The sequence below is a fragment of the Pteropus alecto genome, unplaced genomic scaffold (assembly GCF_000325575.1).
Source record: "Pteropus alecto unplaced genomic scaffold, ASM32557v1 scaffold33, whole genome shotgun sequence".
NCBI lineage: Eukaryota > Metazoa > Chordata > Mammalia > Chiroptera > Pteropodidae > Pteropus > Pteropus alecto.
This window is the reverse complement of record NW_006435762.1, coordinates 5,594,362-5,617,938: the sequence shown is the minus strand read 5'-3', so window position 1 is coordinate 5,617,938 and position 23,577 is coordinate 5,594,362. Positions and strand designations below refer to the sequence as shown.

The window sequence follows — 23,577 nt, the reverse complement described above, 5'->3', positions numbered from 1 at the left end:
TAATTTGTCACTGGAGCAGAGTTTTCACCCTCAGGATAACAATGAATCTATGACACATCCAAAAAGAACTGGGATCATTTTCAAAGTAAGACAGCATCATCAAGAGAGTCCCTGTTAGGGAATGATTGATCTGTTATTCATATCTCTGTTCAGGAGAAAAGATCTTTAAACTCTGCCATCCTTTGATTTAAATGGAACTGTACTGTTTCTAACACAATTTTCCTTCAAAAACAAGAAACTCTTCAACATTAATATATCAGTCATGCTTTCAACTCCCTTCATAGTATAATTTTAACTCTTACTGAATATAATTCATTTAAAATGATACACATTTTGGTCAGAGATTATAGTTTGGTCCAGAATTGCACTAGTGTATCATATTAATAGGGAACTTAATTTTTAAAAAGAGGATCCTTAGCTTATTTTTGTCTATGTCAATAGAATATGATTGTCAGAGGAGAAAAAGGCTTTATGTAACTATTGCAATGCTATGACTTACTTATCAGAAATTTAAAGTTGAGAGACATTTAAGAGAAGATTTGTAGCTAAAGGTTCCAGTCTAGGCATGATGCTTTTTCCAACTATACCACAATTTCAACCTCAATCACATGCAACAGTATGGTAAAGCATGGACTGATCTATTAAGCACCTACAAGGATACAAAGATAAATAGCTAGTCCTTGCCCTCCAAATGTTAGTGAGAAGAAGTCAGGCATATAAACAAAATACTTGGGCAGCATTCCATTGTAATAGCAATGGGGGCTAGAAACTAAAAGCCACTACAAATCCAAAAAAATGTGAATAATTATAACAAAACTCATATTATGGAAACAATTTACCAAAAGGATTTGCTCACTACTATTTTAGATCTTCTAATTACAGTTTATATTTCCCCTTTGCATATTAACAAATGCACACATGACATAGGTAAATGTAAATGCCTTCCTTTGAAATACATATATATTTTTATTTTTCTCATGCTGTTCTAGACAAAGACTATTTTGAACACATACCTAAAGGATTTTTTTGATAAGGTGATTCAAGTAGATTGAAGCTAAGCACTGTTTACAGATGTTGGAGTCTTTGGTGTCAATTCTGTAAACCTTGTCACTTCAGTAGAAACATAACTACACATTTATTTAACACTGGTCTTCAGAATATCTAAACATTTTGACAGGTATGCCATCCTACCACCTTTGTTTGACAAATGGAGGAAGACATACTTCATAAATGTTTTCAATCTTGTCATCAATTTAACAAATATTTCTAAGGACCAACCATATGCCAGTCACTAATATTGAATATTTAATGAGCCACTGAGATGCAAGTTGTGGCTCTTGACATTGAAAAACTCATTTAGCAGTGAAAATTTAAAGTGGTTGGAGAGCGTTTAAATAGAAACACATATAAAAAAACAATAACGCAGTACAATTTCTAGGGAAGGACATTAAACTTTAGAAACCATCACATTTGGAATTAGTATCCTCATTTATAAAATATACAAAGTACAGTTACACTCACAATGCATGATGGGTCTGAGAATTCCATGAGAATACTTGTGAAGGTGTCAGAAGAGAGCTTTACCTACAGTGAGTACTCAAGGACTGGAAATTTCCTTACTTTTTGCCCTAAGATCACAGAGGAGGGAACCGCTAATTGTCTAGTGCTCATTTTTTAGACTTTTAATTGTTCCCTTACTCAAGCTGCTTATTTCTTTTTCATAAAGGCAATGATCTGGCCATAGTTATTCTAGAAGGGGCTTCATACATTTTTATACTTCTAAAAATTAGATAACAATCCCATTTAAATGTTCATTTCCAAAAAGCATCATCTTAGTAAAAAGATAAGAGATGGTGTATATAAAGATTTGGTGAGAATTCAGGAAATTATTAAAATTTTTCAAAAGTTCATTTTAGGTCCAACTGGGAGAGTAGCCCTTAAAAATGTACTGATAAAGATTTTAAGTATTTTGCTTTTGCAAAAGATGTGATTTTTTTATTATTCAGAAAATAGCATTCTCTTAGCTAAGATATGTGCATAATTCAATAGGGACCCAGTTCAATTGTTTCATTTTCTGGAGAAGTACATTTTTTAACAATTCATATTGTTTTGGCACAGAAATAAATTACAGTGCTGAAAGGCCCAGAATAAATATAATGACAGCATACCTCATGCTGAATACTCCTCCATCTTCCCAACAGTTTGCTACAGGGGAAAAACATCTAAGAAGTACTTCTACAGTTCTTTCAAACAATGCACTCCTACTCATTAAGCAGGATTCCTTTGGGAAAAAGACTGTTGATAATGGAAGAGAATAGCGCTGATGTACAGATTTTAAACTGATGATATTCAAGGAGCTAGGCTTTCAGGTGTCTGTGAATTCACTGCTCTATGGTTGACCATTTCCTGTTCAAGGTTACTGACTCTTATAGGACATATTAGGGAAGAAAAGATGAGATGTTTAGAAATGGAACATGGTTCCTAGCTCATCTACCAATACATCCCCAGTCATCTTTAGACTGCAGCTTTTTTCTGATTCATTTGTGGATGGTGTTAACTAACATCTTTAGGAGCTTCTCTTGTTCGACACAGTTCTTTACAGTATATTCCTAATTTATTACTTTGGCACCAGTTTCTATATATACAAGTACTTTCTCTTTTATAGCATATGAATTTTTTTCTGTATTCTTTTAATGGGGAAAAAATATTTTTTAAAGTCATTTTTGTCCTATTTTCTCATTTCAATAAACAACAGAAGCATATATCAATATTCCTTTTCTGCTGTAAAACCTTAATAAGTAAGTCAAATAACAGGTGCAAAGATAATTTTGATTCATTTTGATTCATTTTTTCAGTAAATCAATTAACAAAACCATACTATCCACTAAAATCATTGTTAACAATCATATCACATGTCAGTTTTAAACAGCTTTTAGTTATAAGCACTTAATGCTTAAGTCTGACAGCGATGAAGGGAGACATAACTAAACACCTTTTTCAGATAAGAGAACTGAGACTCAGAAAAGAAAAATAAGTTGTTTAAGGTCATATAACTAACAAATGATAAGTTCAGGATATGAACTTATGTCTGCCTACTCCAGAGGCTATCTTCTACCATTTAACCCACTGCCTTTCAAATATTTCTTTGTCAAAACTGAAAATTATTATTTATAACTAAATATTGCTTGATGCTTTTTAAATACTTAATAAATTGATTTACACAATTTCTTTGTAATGTGCCTTATGATATCTGGTACAAATAGAAGACTTCCAGACTAGTTCCTCTTCACTCTAAAGTACATGTTTAGCTTAGGTTTCTCAACTTTGGCACTGTTGACATTCTGAGCAGGATAATTCTTTATTGGGGGTAGGAATCTGGACTGTGCTTTGTAAGATATAAAAGAGCATCTTTGGCCTCTACTTATTAGATACCTGTAGCATTCCCCAATTTGTGACAATCAACAATATCTGTAGACATTGCCGGATGTCTCCAGGTAAGAACTATTGATTAAGTTAAAAAATTAATGAAATTGTATACTAAAGGCTAAAAAAGCTTCCAATTTCCTGCAGAGAATCAAATATCTAATATTTTATAAGGAATAAGTCAAGATAGGAAAGAATGCAGGATAAGAAAGAATCCATCTTGAGAGAAATATATACCTTAAACGGATCAATTCTGAATCGGCACTTAAACTGCACAGATTATTCCAATAATCTAAAATATATTTTAGAAGACTAAACATAGTTATATGAGCAGGTTTTAAGATATCTTAGATGAAAGACATCTTAAATTATATAACCTCCTCAATTCATATGTGAGGAAACTGAGATAAAGTACCTTGGTCAAGGTTCATATTGAAAAATAAAAGTAGTAGAACTATGCCTAGAAGTAAATGATCTGAGTCTCAGTTCATTATTCCTTCCTTGTGTATTAAGTTTAGGATCTGCAAGCGCCTAATTGACAATGGAATTGGACAGCTTTAATATTTTTCTTCTTAAGCTCTCGTAAGGTCATAATGTTCTTTGTAATAAGTGCACATGAGCTGAAAGAAGTCTTCAGCAACCAATGAAAGATAGCTTATTTATCTTTCAGTGGGAGGGTAACAGAATTATAATCCATACAGTGAAGAAAGAGTAAAATGATTAAGAAATTTACTATGTACAAACACTCACACAGTCTTATTATTTGAGTTCTGACAGGTCACGCCTTCAGTAATCAACCCACAGCAATTTAATTAGTAAAAAGCTACTGTCGTCTGATTAGCCAGGATCCCAAATGCTATTGCACAGACTGCTTCATGCTCTGATTTGCCCTGTTCCTATGCACATGACATGAGTTAGATCACTGTTTATATTAATTATATTGGTAAACTTTTTTAATCAATAAAATGGATATTCTAATGGCCTTCACTAAATGGCCAAAAATACTAGATTATTCTATTTACTTAATCATTCTAGACACTTTATAGTCATGAATGACAGCTGCATTAAGAGATAGCGAAAAACAAAGAATAGTATACATTTCTCCCACCACAACAAAGATTTGTGTCTGAAGAAACATGGTTCTAGGTAAATGTGTGCCAAATATCCAATCAAAGAAGAAATTCTCTTTCCAGATAGTGGAAGGTAAACTCAATATCCCAAAGGGAATCATTAATGCTCTATGCCATCATTACCACTATGTAATATAATAATAACCATGTACTCTTACCACAAAGTTCAGTATGGTACTTAATGATGGGACTTGGACTCTGAAATCAGACATACAGTCAAATTCAGATGTTCCCACTTATCAGCTATGTAATACTAGGCAAGGTATTTAAGTTCTCTGATTTCAATTTTGCCATCTAAAAAGTATAAACAGTATCACTCATCTTTTGTTAAGGCACATAATAGTAAATATTAAATGTTACTATAATTGTCATAGAGTCATCGACCAAATTTCTTCTCTTGGAATCCAATAGAAATTTCACAATTTTTTTTTTTCAGTTTATTACTCTACTTTTAACTCTTTTGATCCTATTCATCAAAATTCTTCTTTAGTTCATTTCTTTCCATCTCTGCTGCTACAACACCTATGAAAGGTATGATAATTTCAAGTGGACTATTATAATAGATTTTTAACTGGATACCACTCACTCATGTTTGCTCTCCAGCCTTGAAATGTTTCATAAGCTCTCTCCTGCTTTACAGCTGAGGAAACGCAAGCTCAGAGAAGTTCCTGAACCTGAGGCCACACAAAGAGTAAATGATTGAGCCTGAAATTGAGCCAAACTTCCTTCTAGCACTAATGATACCACCAAGTCTAATGTGAAGAGAGGATGAACTGGAAAGACTCAAGTAAAACATAAATCAGTATTTCTCTCACCAGTCAAAGGGACTTTAGGGTGGATAATATCAGATATTTTGGTACTGATTCTTCATTTAAAACTAATAGTAAGTTTTTAGAATTTAATACTGTCTCAGATAAAAAATAATACATTAAAACAGTTATTGCCCCATGTTCGGTTTTACCTCTGGGTTGTAAAGCTGAATTTTATATAAAATATCATGTTCCAAAGATCTTTACTCAAATGGCATTCTCATAGTAATTGACTATAGTGGTTTTGATCCTCAATTACCCAGGAAATTTAATAGTTTTGATAACTTTCCAGAGGTTATAATAATGCAAATATATTCAGAAACTTATGATTATAATAATGCAAATATATTCAGAAACTTATAACACAACATTTGAAAGTTGGAGGAGATAAATTTCAAGACATACATCCAGAAAATGTCTTTAATAGACTCTCAGGTATGTTTTTCACTTGAAAAGTAAAGGTATGATAGGTCCAGTGTGGTATTCTGTTTTTCTTTGATAACCGACTTTTGTCCCCAAAGCTGTGATATCTGAAACAAGTGATAAATGGATGTCAGTTGACTTTAATAAGTGACTTATTGTACAATGGAAACTACTTTAAATTCTCTCTAGATGCTTTCACTGTGTGAAAAAGATAAAGTTCCACATAGCTTGGGATGACATAGTGGAACATAATTCATCGGTCTCTTCTGTCTCTATGTCATCAAGATTTCTACAGAATGGCAAGAATAACCACTCATTTAACTAGACCATGTGCCACATTTTCTCTTGCTATATACTTAGGACAAGAGACCTACATAAACCAACAGAGTAAAAAAACGACAGAGGAGGAAACCTACCCATCTATCAGTTAAACACAAGAAGAAAGGAAATTCAGAAGAAAACATATAAGACTTTCAGGCACCACACTTAGCCTTCCAGATCAATATTGGGGTGGGGAGCTGCTGTGATAAGGAATTTTGACAATACAGAAATAAACGCATATAACTCCTAGCTAAAAACAGACATGCAAATGATAAAAGCGGTAAAGAACTCCTCACTGCCCCCCTGCCCCCAAAAAGGCACACAAAAAAGCCCAGAGAGTCATAAATAAGCAGCAACAATACACACATCAAGATGTGAAGTTAGCAATGCTCTAAAATTTGTGAATCAGGGATCAAGGCATCACAATGTCCCTTCTATGTAATAAACCCAAAGTGTTAGCTGGCAAAGAAGACTCTATGGCCCAAGGCTATTTTTTGAACTGCTGCTCTGGAAGGTTCTAAGTGCTAAATGATTCTGGTCATACTTACTTGCTTTTTAAATGGCTCCCACATGGTAAATATTTCTGACATACCCTTGTATACACCAGGTAGATGGTTATGTCAGACAGCGACTTTCATTTCAGCTCTCACACAGTGTCAACACTTCAGCAAAAAAGAGTCAGCAATAGAACAGACTTAGAAATCACCACTTGCTTACTTGAAAAAATTACAATACAAATGCCTTTTCTTTAATACACTTTGTTTTTAACAGCTTATACATAACCATTAAATATAATACGAGAATACATATATCTTAATTTGGCACGATTCTAAATTCTAAAACTCCTCAATGTTTGTGTTTTATTTTCACTGGATATTTTATTATTACTCGCACTAGTTATTGCTCACAATGACACTAATGGTAAGCCAGGATTCTTTGCTTAAAATATAAAAATAGAGGGAATAGAAATTAAAGCACTCATTTGCCTAATGAGACAACTCTAGGCTTCTAGTTTCTGGTGTTACATTTCTCTATAAAGAAGATAGGACTGCAATAATTGTCTTTGTCTTCACAGAAGTGTCAAATGAAACTATTTGGGAAATGTATTCTCTCTGAATAAATATCTTATTTTATAGGATAGTTTTACAAATATCTTGATGATACATCTCCATTCTATGCATGTGTATAAATCATATAGATATAGTACTTTAAGAATAAATTACAATGTACATTATATACCACACACAGATATTATGGTCCAATGGATTATTTCAGGTCTCCCCTTAGAGACAACTGTTCAACAGCACTGGAATAGACACCATGCCTTCATGCCCTAGAAACACGGCCCTGGGGAGGGTCTAGGAAGATTAACGCACAAGAGATTATTAGTTTAGCAGCACTATTAGCTTTGAAACAAAGCAAATTAACAAGAGAGTTTTGATCTTCTTCACCCTGACTGATTTTCGCCAGCTCTGCTAGAGCATGTACAACTGAGACTGGACACATTAGAAGTCATCTGACTGAACAGGAGGGTTCTGTGCTACTTTCAAATTAAGGTTAGAGTAGTAAACATGGTTTAATATCGACATTATAAATAGGATTATCCTAGTATGTAAAGAATTCAGATTACCATCTTTGTAGGTTAGTATTCTAGATTTTAACCTAAGAATCTGGATTGCTTTTCTTATTTCTCATCAATAGTTGTCTGTCCCAAGCTACTTCTCTTTTCTACAAAGTAATTAATGGAATTGCACCCAATAGAGAGTCAATGAAAGAGCTTATTATAGCTTCCTAATCACGCACCTGATAGCAATAGACCTAAGGAAAATGAGAAGCAGTGGGACCTGTGTCTGCAAAGGCCCAAGATCCCCCTAATTGCTAACAGGTGTATGATGTGGTATCTTGAACTTACGGTATAAATATGTACAGCCACAGCCATCTACTAATATATAGACGATCGCCATGTCCATTAAGTTACTTTAACTTAAATATACAAGTTATGCCATTTTTCTTTCCTTAATTATCTATGTTGTATTAGTAGGATTAATAAAACATAATTTCTTCCTTTCCTGGGTTTTGGTTAAAGTGTCTATATACTTTCAAACTTAGGTTTATCAATCCCACAGTAATAACAGGCATAATCTGCTGTCACATTTATTAGCTTTTATAAGAGGAAAAAAACAAAGTAATAAGAAACGTTGGGGAAGAATATTGCCAAAGAGGATCACCATCCAGTACTTTTCAAAATTAACCTTTTTTTATTACTCCCTCTCTCAAGAAGCTTTGGTGTATGTATGTATTCATGTGAATATGTCTGTATTTAATGTTACTAAGAATGAAGTGAATGAATCTGGAATTTTGCAGTGGGATAATTCCATTCTTTTTTAGCTGAAGGCAAAATATATGTACCATATTTTAAAACATTCTAAAACAAGAGTGTGAATCGGGTTTCCAACTAATGATTTTAAAGAAAACTCATTTACACTTTAAAAGAATAAATTCAAAGCAAACACTTTGTATTAGATCTCAATACTCTCCAACACACCTTAAAATGACAGCTCAGTGCCTTTGAAAGAGGCAACATTTCACTAACAAGAGAGAGCAGACAATAGTACTATTTTGGAAGCTACAATGTAGAAAAACAAGAAGTACTTAGCTTAGAAAGTCAATTCCTAAACTATCAGTAGAGAAGGTCAAAAACCAACCCAATTTGCACTGCAGAACTCCAAATGTCTCAAGAATTGGCAGCACAATAGTTGCAAGGATGGTGAATGCAAACCTGAAAACTGCAAGATTGTTTGAAAATGTATTTAAAGCAGTATTCCCAGATTACCTCATTCCTAGAATTTAAGGCATACCTGAGATACCATAGTGAATGGCACCCAGGGCTCAAACACACTGTGAGCCCCCAAGGCTCCTTTGCTATACAACTTCTTTAGTACAGTTAGATTATTAAACCATATGTTTTCCATGAGAATATTTAAAATTCATGCTCATTTTTTATTTCACAGTTTTCAAAACATTTTATATTTATTATCTAATATAATCATCACAACCATTATCTCCAGTAGGTAAAACAAAATAATGTCTATTTTTACATGAGCAAGAAATTGAGGTAAAATTAATCAACTTACCAGTCGTGAGACATTGGATAGTGGCATTGGAAAGTTTTCAAATCTCAAATTTGTTGTAGCTTAGATTGCACTTTGATCTCTTCCCATAGGTCTACTTTTCCGGAAAAGTGATTTGCCATCATTGGTGTTTTTAACAATCTCTTGAGAACCTTGATTGAAATAATCCAATCCTAAAGATTTTTATTGAGTAAGACTGAGGTGAGGAACTGAATAATTAACAATTTATTTCAGATGATTCTAATGCAGGTGGTGGGGAACCAATCTCTTGAGAAATACTTCATTAAATATTCTAATTGTCACCAGAGCAGAAAACAATCTATCTGGACCACATTAGACAAGTCTCACCAAAAAGAAATGAACGAACAAAATAATCCTAACCCCAAAACCAACTAACACTTAAACTGAATGACATTATCAAGAATGGTTGGGTTATGAGGAACATATGCAGCTTTTGCAAAAGCTCTATAGGAGATATTTTTCCTGGATAGATAGAAACCATGCAAGAAATGCTTTTCAGAATTCAGTACAAGAAAAAGCAAATAGTCATCGATTCTAATTAACTTTAGAATAGTCTCTATTTTAATCAATGTTCCTCTTTATCATGCTTACCAGGAAGTTCAAAACTAAATTTAATATGAACTATCAAATTAAAATAAACATTTTAGACATATATACTTTTTCACTAAGAACCTCACCCTCACATACACTCGCATATAAGTTTGAGCTTTTTTATTTTAATTGTCATATTATACATGAATTTTAAAAAGCTATCTTAAAATCATTTGGTAACTAGGCAGGGTATAAATTATAAATAAATACACCTGAGAAATAAGTAAACAAATTCATGCAGAAATAATTTCAACATGAAGAAAGAACAAGGAGCTAGAGATTTGCAGCAGTAGATTTTTTTTTCAGAACGTAATTCTTTCAGGCACAGTTGGTAAATACACCTGTCATATATGCTTCCAAAAATGTAGCTCTAAATGATAACATACTGAGAGAAAAACAAATCTTGGGAATGCAAAATTCATTTGTTATAACCAGTTTTGCTTACACTCTCTCGAAATAGCCATCTGTACTAAAATGTGTACATAACAGAATGGCTTGCTGCAATACAAAAAGATTTGTATATATTTAGACCTTGGAACGTTCTAAGGGCTTGAAAACTTTTCAAAAGCACCTTTCTTACTTGCTACAGAGATGTTACACTTAAGGGAAGAGGAGTTGATGTAAATGAAGAGCGGCTGCTCAAATAAATCCTATTATAATGTCAGTCCTATTACTCTTTTCTTTTTTTTTCCCTGAAGTACTTAGTTATTCCCCCGCTTCTGAGGTCCTCCATGCCTTTTATTTAACAGTTTCATGACACTAACTATATGCAGATATTTTCCTGTGTGCTTTATAAATATTAGCTCATTTAATCTTCATAGCTAACTACAATGTAGGCAAAACTTCCCCAAATTCACAAAGCTAATGTGGAAGAACAGGGATCTGAACCCAAGCAATCTGGTTTCAGCATCTATGACCATTGAATATGCTACTGACTCTACGCTGTATATTTGGCTGAAAGGGCAATGCCTGAACAGAGAAAATGGGGTTGTGCATTAATTCCTTACCTCCTATGCAAATTGGGATAACATCTATCTACATTTGCCATTTTAAACAAATGCCTAAAGAATCTTCTTGCAAATATTAGACATCTATAGATGCTTACTCTATTTTAGAAAAAAAAATGTTTCAAAATGTATACATGGTTCCTCAATTGTGAGATACTTCTTTGGTTTAATAATAGGTTTAGGGGGAAGGAGAAACACCATATTAAACATATATGCCAATCATAAGAAGTATTCAACATGATAAATATTAAAATGTAAATATTTTAGTGCATGTGAGAAGTTAAAATAATATCTACATAGTTTTAATTCTAAGGTAATTGCTCTGGCAATCTAACGCTATATAATAAATTATACCAAATATTAGTGGCTTAAAACAGTAATCACCTTTAGTAATTATTTACTTTCTTTAAAAATCCAAAATTTGAGTAGAGCTTGGTGGGGATGGTTCATTTCTCCTCTGTACTGCATCAACTGGGGTAACTCAGGAGGCTAGAGAACCCACTTGTAGAAGACCCACTCCAGTGGCTGGCTAGAGAGCAGTGGCTGTTGACTCAGCCAGAATTTGGGCCAGAATCTTTTGTTCCTGTCCATGTGATCTCTCCATGGAGCTGCTTCTGCTTCCTCATAGCATGGTTTCTGGGTCCCAAGAGTTACCAAGAGACCTGAAAATTATCCATGACACTTTCTCTGCCCTAGCTGCTAGATCCAGAATGTCACTTCTGCTACATTCTGTTAGAAAATTAAGTCACTATGGCCAGCTCAAACTTAAAGGAATGGGAATTAGATTCCATGACTTCATATGAGTAGTAAAGAATTTTTCAATAGTAAAGAATTTTCAGCTATCTTCAACCAGTCATATCAATATGTAACTTGAACATGATATCTATAAAAATGCTAAGTTTTGATTTTCTTGAGCTAAATAAGTTGATGCTAAAGTTAACACAAGAAAATAAACATGCCATAGTTAAGGAATCCCTAGATTATATTAATTGGGTACTAGTCCTGCCAGATATGAAAAAATCTACAGCCTCCACAATTAAAACTATATGATGCTTTTCCAATGGAACAAAATAAAAGACCAGAGATATACTCAAAAATCTGTGAAAAGTTTAGTTTATGGTAAAGATAGTATTCTAAATCAATGAGAAAAAGATAGATTTTTAAAATAAATTATGTTGATACAAATGGAGAGTCATTTTCAAAACAAATCTGCTCTGAACCTAACATTACTCACCAGACTACATTCCAAATGAAACAGACATTCAGGTGAAAAAAATAAAAAATAAAATAAATCATATATACTAGAAGGAAATACGTGAAAAAATTATTTTATAAACTAATTGTGGGGAAAGCTTTCTTAATTATAACTAAATATCCAGAAACAATAAAAGTGTGATGTTTAATTACGATTAAATTTTTTATGTTCTAAAACACCATAAGGAAAGGCAGAAGACAAATTACTAACCAGAAAAAATGTTTGTGACTTATGTCACAGAAAAAAGCTATTTTCTTAATATATAAAGAGACTCTAAAAATTCAGACCAGAGGGACAGAGGCTAAGAGAGACTGACAGAGAGATGAAAAGACAATATTGAGAAAAAGAGTTAGTGATTATCTTTGAACATATCAAAAGGTACTCAATCTCATTAACAGAAAGATAGAAATTTAAACTAAAATGTAATATCACTCCTAACCTGTCAAGTAGATAAAACTTCAAGTTTGGCAACAAACACAAAGGCGAGGCTGTGGGAAAACAGCTAGTCTGTAGGTTGCTGCTAGGAATGTAAAGAGTACAAGCACATGGAGGAAACACAATATCTTCCCCAGCAAAAGCAATTCCACTTCTAGGAATTCATTCTTAAGATAAATTCCCAATAATAAAAACCAATATGTGCAACAGGTTATTCATTGTGTCATTATTTGCAAAGTCAAAATAGTGGAAATCATCTAGATGCCATCTGTAGGAAAACGATTTGAGTAAAGAATAATAAAAGAGAAGTATGTAGCTGAAAAGTAAATAAAAATAGCAATAAACTGTTATAGCAAAGTAAAAAAAAGAAAAAAGAAAGAAAACTGTAAGAGAGTAAATAAATAGATATTGTGAGGTATGCCACATTTTGAATAAGAAATCAGAAAAAAATAATATGAAAAAACATTTGTTTCTTTTTGCAAAAAAGAAATTAAGAAAGTAATTTCTTCTCTACACAGGTAAGTGGATATAGAGAGTGAAGGAAATTATAGGGAAAATTTTGCATATATGTTTCTATAATTTTATCTTTTGGACCGTATCAATATTTTACATATTCAAAACATAAATTAATGAGGATGAAGAGGCAAATCATAAAATTCAATCCGAGCATAAACAAATATTTATTGACCACCTTTTCCTTATTAGGCACCAGAGATATAAGAATTGGACCTCTCTGGTTTTCTTTTGGTAACAGTAGTACAGGTGTGATCCTAAAACATTCTCCCCTTCATGGTAGTCCTCTCTCTCTCTCTGTCTCTGTCTCTGTCTCTGTCTCTGTCTCTGTCTCTGTCTCTCTCTCTCTCTCTCTCTCTCTCTCATTCTCTCTCTCTCTCTCTCATTTTCTCTCTCTCTCTCTCTCTCTCATTCCTAAGATTAAAACAATGACTATGTACTCTGATCTAGTTAGGAACCAGTTTTCACTATGAGTGGAAAGCAAATACAAGTATAGAATGTGGAAAGTTGAGAAAGAATCCTATGGTATTGCATTTGAATTTGAGATAGTGATGTGAATGTAACATTTGTTTAAAATGCTTTATTGGGGTATAACTGACATATAATAAATTGTGCATTATTAAAATTTATAATTTGATAAGTTTTAATATATGTATATGCCCATTAACTATCACTATAATAAAAATTGCATTCATATTTATCATTTCCCACAGTTTTCTCATATTCCTTTGTAATACCTGTTTTGTCCCTTCTGTCTAAAATCCACCCCACCCCTCGCAGTCACTTATGTTCTTTCTGTAACTATAGATTAGCTTGCATTTTCTAAAGTGCTATATAAATGGAATTATTTAGTACATACTCTTATTGGCAAAAAGAGAGCCTGACTTCTTCCATTTAGCATAACTGAGAGTCACTCATGTTTTTGCTTGTTTAAATAGTCAATTATCTTCTCAAGAGATTTAGATAATAAGAAAAAAATTATATATTTACAAATATGGTTACTATTTCCAATACTCTTCATTTCTTTGTGTAGATCTATGTTTCTATCTGGTATTATATTTCTTCTGCTTCAAAGATTTCCTTTATCATTTCTTACAGTGCCTGTCTATTGAACATTAATTCTTTAAGCTGCTATTATTTCATATGGTTTTTAAAATATATTTTGTTGGATATAGGGAATTCATGGTTTACAGTTTTTAAGAAATACTTTGAAGTACTTTGCTCCTTATCTTTTTGCTGATATCACTGTCTTTTTTTCTCTGTATATCTATAATGTCTTCTTGTTCTCAGATGCTTTTCACATTTTCACATTACCATTGGTTTTGAGCAATTTGATTATGATGTGCTTGTCATTTTTTTAATGTTTCTTGTGATTGGGGCTCGCTGAGCTTCTTGGATCTGTAGATTTATTATTTTCACCACCTTTGAAAATTTTTCAACAAATATTTTTTCAAATATTTTTTCTGTAGCTTCTATTTTAGTGATTCCAATTATTTGCATAGCGAGTCTTTTGAAGTTGTGCCACAGATCACTGATATTCTTTTCATTTTTCTGAAATCTCCTCTCTAGGTTTCATTTTGAATAGTTTCTATTCTTATATCTTCACGTTCATGACTTTTCTTCCACAATGCTAATTTGTCATTATCTCATCGATGTATTTTTCATCTTACATATTGTAGCTTTCATGCTTAGAATTTAGATTTGAGCCCTTTTTCATATCTTCCATGTCTCTATTTAACTTTATTTAAACATCTGGAATAGGGTTATAATAAGTGTTTCACTGTCTTTGTCTGCTAATTCAAACATCTTTGCCAGTTTCAGTTTAGTGTCAATTGACTTTTTTTCCTCATTAAGGGTCATGTTTCCCTTTTTCTTTCATGCCTGGTAACTTTTGATTGGATGCCAAACATTTTGAATACTTGTTGAGTACTAGATATATTTATCTGTAGTGCTATAAATATTCTTGAGCTTTGTTCTGTGTTTCTGTTAAGTCAAACAAACAAACAAACAAACAAACAAAACAGTTTGGCCTTTTAAGTCTTGCTTTAAGAAGTGTTAAGTAGGTACAGAGTAGCGCTTAGTCTAGAGCTAATTATTTTCCCCATCTACTGAGGTGAAAATTTCCTAAGTGTTCTACCCTGTGCCTCATGATTTATGAGTTTTCCCAGTCTGGCTGGTAGGAACATGCATTGATTCTAGTCCTGTGGGTGCATTGTGCACTATTCACTTTAATACTTTCAGATAATCCTTTCCCTGGCCTCTCCTTTTTACTCACATGCATGCTTTAATCATTGTGCTGAATATTTTAGGGAGAGCCTCTGAAGATATCTGGGCTTCTGTGTACAATTCTCTTACCTTTGTATGCTATAGCCCTCTTGATCTCTTAGATTTCATTTGTCCAACTCTGGGAATTGGTTCAATTCCATCTCGGTTTCCCTTCCCTGTGCTATGATCTGGAAACTCTCTCAAGGGACAGTTGAAGGGCTCACTTTTGTTTCTGTTCCTTAGAGATTGTTCTCTTTCATTTTCATTTCCTGGCATCAATTGTCTAAAGTCCCTGGTTTCATATGTTTTGTCTTGTTTTGTTTTATTTTTTATTTTAGGCAAGTGGTAAATCCAGTCTTTATTACTCCATTTAGTCAAATGAAAAGTGAACTCATGACATTTAAAGAAATGTATTCCAAACAGCCCACTGAAAGCATCTAAATCAGAGATTGACACACTCTTTTATTGTTCTGTAAAGGGTCAAATAGCACATAGTTTAGGCTTTGCAGGTCATATGATCACTCGTAACTTCTTAACTTTGTCATTATAGTGTGAAAACAGCAAAGATAACTCCTAAACAACTGAGCATAGGTGTTACAATAAAATGTTATTTCCAAAAGCAGAAAGAAACTAGATTTGGCCCACAGGTCCTAGATTATCTATTTTGGGACCAGATCAATGCCACCCCAGTATCTCAGATATAATGGGAATTGTCTTAATCAAGTTTTTCAAATATCGAGTATTATCAATAATAGGATATCCTTGCATTACTTGCCTCCCAATAGAAGTAAATAACATTACCTAAATAACATTCTTTCCCAGAATGTTTAAACTGATCTAACTCTGATAAAATAACCGAGCAAATACTGAATGTGGGTTATTATGAAAAACACTTGGAGTGAGCCATTAAAAAATATGTTATAAAAAAAAAAATTAGAATGTGGGGCAACTAGATTAAGACATTAAATCAAGGTTTATGAATTTTGATTAAAACCTTGATGAAAATTCAAACACTGAAGTTATAAAAAATTATTGGAACAACTTGGTAAATTTAAACATGGACTGGCTTTAGAGTCAATCTGATCGCTAAATTGTTTCATTTAATAATTTTATTAAATAATTTTGGAGGTAATTTGCAATTTATCCTTTATATGTAATATACTTGGTATATTATGCATATCATGCACTCTATTATACTTGAAAAATGACACATCAAGCAATTGCAGAAAGTTGATTACGAAGGTTTTTTATCCCCAGGAATGGATTAGAATATCAGAATTTAAACCATTGCTAAAGCTACACATGATAGGAGGAAGGCAAGCAAAGAAAGAAAGGCAAACAAAGAGAGAGTGAAAAAAAGGCAGCAAAGACAAAAAGATGAAAGAAAAAGAGGAAAAGAAAGAAAGGAAGGAAGACGATAATACAAACAAGAGAAGGAAAAAGGCAGGCAGATAGTTGCATAGTGAACATTATAAAATGTGCATGACTCCCCAGGGGAAAGCTGCTTTCCTATCCAGAACCTAGGCTGCCAATCTCACATTCACCCAGCCCTAAATTCTGGCATCAGCCTTGACCTTTCTCTAGCTGATTTTCAGGATATTTAATTTAGTAGCTCAGGAGACTCATTGTTAAGTCAAAGGAATTGCTAGTTCTGTTCTGATCACCTTAAAAATGATCTAGCCACTACCTTTCTGTACTTCATTTCCATTTTCAGTAACTAGATCTCTATGTCAATTGCCCATGTCTAACCATGCCTTGTTCTGCCTTAACATCCATCAGTTTTCACGAGACCAGAGTGCTGAAGGGCCACCCAGTAGTACCTGCCCTCAGAGACACCTCAACAGTTTGTCTGCTTGCCACGTTGCTTGCTGCCAGACTAAGTCCTATAATCTTCACTCTACTTCTAACTCGTTAGCTACCCGCCTAGTAGAAATTCCAGGACCGAAAGACACCAAATAACTACTTCGTCCCATTGGGTGGGTATGAGAGAGAGAGCTGCGTGACAGCCTTTCCCTAGGATACAGTTCTACCTGAGCCAGAGAAAAACTATTTATTGATTAGATTTTTATTCTCAATAATCAGTCTCATTCACATTTAGAGCCAGAAAGCAAGCATAGTGAAATAAAATTTTAACTGGGTAAAGTATCTTATACCATTGATTCAATTTCAACAACACTATCTTCCCTATCCCTACAGCACTCCCAATCCCTTTAGTATTCCTGTTTAGTATACAAAACAGATGAAAATAATACCAAGCCATGATAATCACTCATTTTAAGGTTTCAATTTTTTTCTCTTTTTCTATTGTAAGTGCTTCTCCCTTCTTTATTCAAAAAATAAAACCCCATAATTCATATTTTACATGAATGATTCACCTTTGGTAACACTAAATATGAATATGCTAGAATTTAAAAGTATGGGTGGTACCAAACCTGGAGTTAAGTTTGAACTTTTCCTTAAATTCTCTCTTCTTTGAGTTTTTAATGTTATGAATATACATCTCCAATTTATGTAACATTTCCTTCAGTGTGTGGCAATACCTTCCTATCCTATATGCTTATATTCTATCAACTAAGAAAGCAATTACTGCCTATAATTAGTACATGCAAATTAATACATGAAAAGTATTCTTCTCTCCAAAGCTACTCTGGATACTTTTCACAGTGTTCTTACAGGAGAAATTATCATATAGTCATGAGATTCAAATCATATTTTAAAAAACTAATATTTCCATAAAGAGGACTTCCTTCATAGAGGCTCCATCTCTGACAAAATAATCAATTACATGTAAGAGGTCTTAGGATTAAAACTCACATTTTCTCATCTAATTGCTCCTTGCACAGTAGGTATCTACTCTTCAAAAGAGGAGCAAGTATATCATAGAGATTAAGAGACCCAATATCACATATTCAATAGGAGGAAACTGTTAAAAAAATAAAAACAGTATTTATAAGAATATGATCTTAAATTTTATTTTTAAATCTATGTATATATTTATTATAATAATGCTCCCAAACCTGCAACTTATTGTCTCTTTAATTTTATAACAATTTTTGTATAACCTTTTCCTATTAAAATGTAAAATCAACATCTGTCTACCAAAGTTGACTGAACCATCACTCATTTTACACCCACTTCATTTCACAGCTACGATTACACTTTCTCACCCTGGAACATCAAAACAGAGACACAGCCAGGCTTTTTCACCTTTATGGCTACATAAAGAAATACTCTAATAAATGCATTTTCCCATCTATTCATTGGTTGGAAAAAAGAAAAAAGAAAAATTCTACCGATGAATATGAAGTGGCATAAAATCAGAGTTTTATCCAGATGAATAAGAAAAACATATCTCAAATTTTATCTCTCTGGAAGATGCAAAGAAAATTAACATTTCTATGAAAATCTACCAATATACTTGATAGTATATATCTTCAACTGCAGTGAGTGCTTTAACATCAAAGTTTCACAACTTTCCACTTCCACATGATGTAAGGTAAGAAATGAAATGAAACAACATCTCTGGTGATTTTTATCTGAGTCCAGAGGGCTAAATCCAAAATAAAGATACAGAGAAGCACAAGCACTCATCGAAGTTTATATCCTACACGCATACTATGGTCACCAAGGCACCTGAAAGAAACCAGTTTCATAGCTCCTTCTAATAGTATAGCTGGTCAATGTAATTTCCCCATGGTCTTCTCATCCATAACTCACTGCTAAATTTTAAGGCATCAAAGAAACTTCCTTGCACTCGGTTTCCAGAGAACAAACACCTTCGATATGTAGACATGCCTCATAATGTCACAATATCTAAGTATACTAACCATTAAACAATGCTTGTGAAAGCTTTAAAAGTTATAAAAATCAAATTCTGATTGCATTGGGAGTCTTAAATAAATATACTGTTATTTGCATAGTTTTTAAATGTTACTTTGACTATTTCATGGTAACTAAAATAAAAGCATATAAAAACTTACATATAAAGGAACAGTGGTAAAAATCATTTTCTATATGATTCACATCATGTGGGTCACTCAATCTAAATGCTATTTGAAGGCCAATTATGGACTATTCTGACCATTGTTTTCTTTATTTGTTATGATAGCAGAACAAATGAAAAAGCAAGAAGAAACTAAAATTATCCTTAATATTTTAGACTGAATATTCCCAAAGGTATCTGATAATAAACTGTCTCTTAGGTATAGTTACCTAATCGCTCCATGAACAAAATGCTAAGAAGTCACATAGGCCTCTAATTATTTCCCTTGACTTTCATATTTTAGAGATAGGTGAGTCTCTACACAGCCAAGTCCTTTTCTTGGGAACAAAGTGTTCCATATCGTCTAGTGTGTACTGTTCAGCCAAGGTAACAATTTTCTTATGAATTTATCACAAAGTGACTTGAATTATATTATTCACATCAGATTAACATACGGAGACAAAAAAAAAAAATTCCCCAAATTATCTTATTTCTATTTGTAGTTTGAATCATAAATTAACAACTGACAATATATTTTTTATATTTGTTTAGGCATAGAACTGTCAAAAGACACCCAAAAGTCCTCTATTCACTAGACCTCTGTTCACTAGAAGTCATTTTCATCCTAATCCTTTATTTTAGATTCTAATTTTTTGTTATTATAATCTTATTTATTATATTTCTTAATGGCCCCAATAACAGTATTGGGGCCATTAAGAATTCAAATTCAAAATAAATATGAGTCATTGTATTATCTAGAAGACAACTATCCTTTCCATCCTTAAAGTTGTATCGAGTTAGCATTAAATTCCCAATGAACTATTTTCCAGCTAGTTCCAGGAATAAGTAAAAACTGAAAATAATCGTGTTCTGAAATTCCAGATCATGAACCCAATTCATTCGGCTTACAAATTTATGGTTATAAATACCATAGAAAGTCCTAGTCTAAAGAATTAAAAAAAAATACACTAATAATGAGGAATGAGGAATGTTCTGTTTAATAATAAAATATAAAAGGAAAGAAGAAAGGGAGGAAGGAAGGAGGAAGAGAGAAAGGGAGAAATCATAGTTGTATTTTACATATGCCATTTTTTTCCTTTTACCAACTAATTACATTCTACTAAACAACAAATTAATAAATGCCATTGTTGTTATCTTCTTATTTTTCAGTAGAAATATAGAAACTACAGTAGGCTACCAAATACAATTTAGAAACTGAGAATAAACCACTGCCATTCTTGATATCTTTGCATGGCCAATAAGTAAACTGCCATTTTTCTCTGCTTGGAATTGCACATCATAAGCCTACTTAATGTTCTTGATCATTGCCGTATCTAGGTATTAATAAATCCAATAGTAAAAAAAAAAAAATCAGTAAAAATGTGGGTTTCATTTTACTGAACATGAAATTCAGTCTTTTTAAAAAGGTTTTATCAAATTAACTTAACTCCCCATAGACACAGTCTATAATAATTTTGAGGAAGAATGAATCTTATTTCAAGCTTTCATTGATATAAAAAAAGTCTTCTAATTAATAACAGTAATGAAAAAATTAAGATAGAAAAGGAAACTTATTTCTGCGTATACAAAGCACCCCAACAAAGGAAGAGAATTCACATTTTAGTTAGTTCCTCAAATGCCCTAGTGAGCATTCATTTCCAGAAAAGTGTCTTCTGAAATCATTTTCTTCAGAAAAATCTTGTATATTTCTATGAAAAATACAGTTAAGATACTACAGATATTTGTAATTGTTTTTCTCTTCTAACAAATAGAAAAAATGAACCCAAACTTTCAATTCAAAACAGAATAGAGGAATAACATTATTTCAAAAATAGAGGGCTCTGCTACTATTGCCATTATGCTTATTTCATATTTATTAGAGAACTAATGGGAATTAATATAGTAAACAGGAGCTCCCTTGTCTTTATCCTCTATCTGCAGAAGCAGTATATCTGCAAAAATAATAACTCCCTATAAACACAAGTTACTTAATATCTCCAAGCCACATAAAGAAAGTGAAATAGGTACGGCAATGCCTCTTTCACAGGGAGATTCTGGATAATGGATGGTATGTGTATAAGAAGCAAACAGCAGATAGCAACATATAAATAACCTGTAGATACTTTTGTTATTATTTATGGTGTTATATAACTATTAGTATTTTTAGGCAAAATAAGTGTTTGTGCATGTAAAAATAAAGCAATTTTACTATTGATGACTTTATTTTTTGTGTTTTATATTTTAGAAGAGATCCAAAATTAAATTAACCTACCCATGTGTCACAGTGGTAAAATTACTACATTGTGTAGCAAAGCACTTTCTTCTTGTCTTCTACATGTCCACTCGGATATTCTATTGTCATTTCAAGGGTGCATCCCTGACTGTGCTTCCTCCATCTCAGCATTAGCCTCTTCTCTGCCCCATCCTGGTCTCTCTCCATCTCTGATCAAGATCAGCACACAGAGAAAAAATATCTTACAGCTCTTCTTGTTTACTTTCTTTCCCAGTTCCAATTCTTCTGCACACCAATGACTGAACAACCTTCCTAAAGCCTAATTCTCACTAAGAGTAATAAATAAGCCGAATTATAAATAGGCTAAATACAATAATGCTTAGTGTGCATTTTAAAATATATTTTCAAGGCAAGAATTATTTAATGAATCATGGTACATTCCTCTTACTACATATATATTAAATATTAGTGGAAAAGATATGTATTATTGATGTGGAAGGAGGTCTACAATTTATTGTTAATTTTTTTATAAAGCAAATTGCTGAATAAGATTTATTATGTCACTGTTTTGAAAATAAGTTATCTATTTATCTACTTATTCATATGATAACTATTTGAAATATGTGTGTAAAAATATATTACATGAAACAGTAATATATGTAAATATAAGAGATTATAAATTTGTATACAGTGATCATATCTATGAAATGAAATTGGGGACCATGGAAGAGGAGATTGTATTTACTTAGTCATTTCTTTTATGAAGGTATAATAGGCATTTTGTTTAACTTTTTTGTTTTTTAACCATATTTTTATATGCTTTTCAAAGAATTACCTAGTGAGACCGAAGAAGTCAATAGGGATGTTCACTTACTGTTTCAGCCAATACTATATTGTTTGCTTTAAAAAAAAAACAATGAACAAGTATTTCTTTAGTAATTCAAAAAATTTTAAGGCCCAACGTGTTTTTAATTAAAAATACAAATTTAGGAGTGGTTACCTTTAATGGAGGATACAGCATTGAGTAGATTGTCTTTATTGTACTAGGGAATTACCTAGACAAGTTGTCATTTATTATACTACCTCAGAATTCTGTTTAAATGGGCAACAGAACAATACCCTGCAGTGTTGTTGTGAGTATAAACTAATATAAGTGGATTATACCTAAGAGGTTTAACAAGCTATGGGGAAATCAGCAAGGGTTATGAAAAAAAAAAAAAAAAATCCAGCCCAATACATTCCCTTGTCCTATAAATATTGTACTGCTGAATGAGAATTAGGAGATAAAGAGAATCGGGAACTTTCTTTTTGTCATGGGCTCTAGAAGTCTCATTTTCTTCACCTGAAAGAAAGACTTCACCAGAAATTCTTTTCTCAGATTGGCTGCTTCTAATAGCTCAAAGGACTGGCTTCCTCCACACTTGGCAATTCCCCTGCTTGTCACAGGATGTGGCCACATAGAACCCCTGAGGCCGTTTTTGGATGCTAAGGTTAAGTGTTTGAATTAGATACCTTTGAGGTTCCTTCCATGACTGAGCTCCTGGGCTACAAAATTTATCTTTTCAAGAATTTACAATTGATCTGATAGGACTGAGAGAGGGAAGAGAGAGAGAGAGAGAGAGAGAGAGGGGAGAGAGAAAGAGAGAGAGAGAGAGAGTAAGAGAGGATCCTTGACTGTATGCCCCTTTCCTTCGTATCAGTAAATTATATGAAGGACATGTATATGTGGCTAACAGCATACAATAGGGGAAAGTATCCTACTGAGGAGGACATTAGAAATGCTAAGAGAAGTGACCACAGGGTAAGTGTAGAACCAGATAAAGCTGGAAAAGTTAACAGAGGTCAAACCATGGAGGATATTATATGAAGAGCAAATGAACACCATAGAAGGGTTTTTAACTGGAGTCTACAAAAGGATGATAAAATAAAGATATTCATTCTGGCTGTAGTATTGACAACAGATTGAAAGAGGCCAAAAAAATTCAGCTCACACCCCGTCAGAGACTGCTCTTCTCCTAAAAGTTAGACCTTTAAGTAT

General features: G+C 32.8%; 1 protein-coding gene across 2 annotated transcripts in view; it reads right to left on the bottom strand.

Annotated features, from left to right (window-relative positions):
* The window catches only part of NLGN1 (neuroligin 1), a 957,767-nt gene that overhangs the window by 542,169 nt on the left and 392,021 nt on the right, over positions 1-23,577 (bottom strand). The gene's annotated exons all lie outside the window — the stretch shown is intronic.